Source organism: Oryzias melastigma, linkage group LG6 (assembly GCF_002922805.2).
Source record: "Oryzias melastigma strain HK-1 linkage group LG6, ASM292280v2, whole genome shotgun sequence".
Classification (NCBI taxonomy): domain Eukaryota; kingdom Metazoa; phylum Chordata; class Actinopteri; order Beloniformes; family Adrianichthyidae; genus Oryzias; species Oryzias melastigma.
In genome coordinates, this window is record NC_050517.1 from 19,824,146 (window position 1) to 19,826,118 (window position 1,973).

Below are 1,973 nucleotides of genomic sequence, written 5' to 3' on the forward strand. Positions count from 1 at the left end.
TGTTTAAGCAGAAACAATATGGTCCTTGCAGTCAGTAGACTGCTGCTGCGGGCCATAATTATGTCCTGAACAAGCTGAACGTTTTGATACCAAGATTGGTGAATTCACTGAAAGTGTGATTGAGTTTTTACGTACTGAAAAACTAACTAACGTTTTAAAAGTTTTAACAATTTAGTTTTTTATATATTCAGTAAATGTTTGTCCTGTTCGGCCGCGACCTACTGTGTCCTTTGGATTTTTGGTCCCCTGTGTAAATGAGTTTGATACCCCTGATCTAAGTCATCATTTCTATGGCAACCACTCACCAATCAAGAGTAAACTTGCTGGAAGGCCACGCCCCTACTACTTGAAAACAGGCTCTGGAGAATTTGTCAGTCAGACGTTCGATATGAGAGCATATACTTTTATTGAGGCATTGAATTGGCCCGTTTACAACTTGAAAAACTTCACTACAGTATAAAATAATTTTAAAAAATAGGTAGCAAAAAGGTAGCACAGCAAGAATGGCTATATCACAACAAATATCTCGAAATAGCTGTTTATTTCTCAATGGACATCTATGGGATTTTGGCTTCTTGGAGCCAGCATGTACTTCCTGTTTGGAATGCAATGCAGGAGGGGTTATTTAGTCCAGTTCTCAAATATAGGCTGTGTCCGAAGTCCCTCTCTGCTCCTTATAAAACTATATAGTGTGGAACTATCTAGTGTCCTGGATTTTAAAAGCACTTCGCTTTTTTATATATACTTTTTTGTTGTTCACCTTTCGGCTCATCCCATTAGGTGTCGCCACAGCTAAACAGCTTTCTCTGCTTTGCACTGGTGATATTTGGCAGAGTTTTTATGCCAGATGCCCTTCCTGACTCAACCCTGTATTTGCAAGGCACAGATGAACCCAGCTAGGCAGCAGCGTCAAGCGCCTTGCCTGAGGACCCACACTGGATTAAGCTCAATGCACGCCCCTGGATTAAACTCTACACCCAGCCCACTGAACTATCCAGCCGCTCACTTTATATATATTTTGCTACTTTTTGTTTATATAATAATACTATAAATTTGTCATTTTCCCACTTTCTTAAACAAATATGTCTTGATAATTTAAACAAAAAGCTCAAATACACATTTTTAAAACTCCTATAACATTAAGAGGGTTTAGGTCCACAGTATGCACGTCCATCTTTGCATAAATTCGGATGCTTGTTTGCACAAGTGAAACGCAGACAGGCTGCAGAGACCGGCGCTGGGTTGTCATCATGAAATGGGCGGCACCCAGAAGGAGTGAAAGGCGGAGTCTCAGAGATCAAGGACTTCCTGGTCAGAAAAGAGTTCACAAAAATAACTCACATTTCATAAAAAATAATTCTTCAATGTGCCAAAGGTAATATGGATATAGTATACTCTGAAAGGCTTTAGAATAGCATGATATAGGCCAGCGGTCAGCAACCTTTAACAGTAAAAGAGCCGTTTGGACTCGTTTTCTACTGATCAAAACCTAGAAGGAGCCGTATAGTCTTATTTTGGCTTTTAAGAAATTTGGATTTGAATTCACAACCTTCTTTAATTTTGTCTACTTTTTGGCACGAACCAAAGCAAAAACATAAAAAGAACCTAGCATCTCTTAAATTTTTTTATTTTTTTTTTTTACTTATTTTCAAAATATAAGATGCTCTGTGCCAAACAGGATCATCTCAGTGCGGTTCTGGGCAGCTAGTAACCAATGATGTGAAGCATAAGATTTTTTACGCTTTTAACTCATAAAGGATCGAACATTTTGCCAAAAGTTTTGCTTTGCATATCAAATCTATGCATTCTGAAAGTAGCGTTGAACAAACAAGACGTCTTCAGGTCAACATAGATGTAAAAACCTACATAGTTTATGTGCATCTCAGCCATCAATTTATAAATGTAACTAATCTAAATTAAATAAATGCTAATAAGTAATCCTTACTTTCAAAAATTGCTATTTTATTTATTTA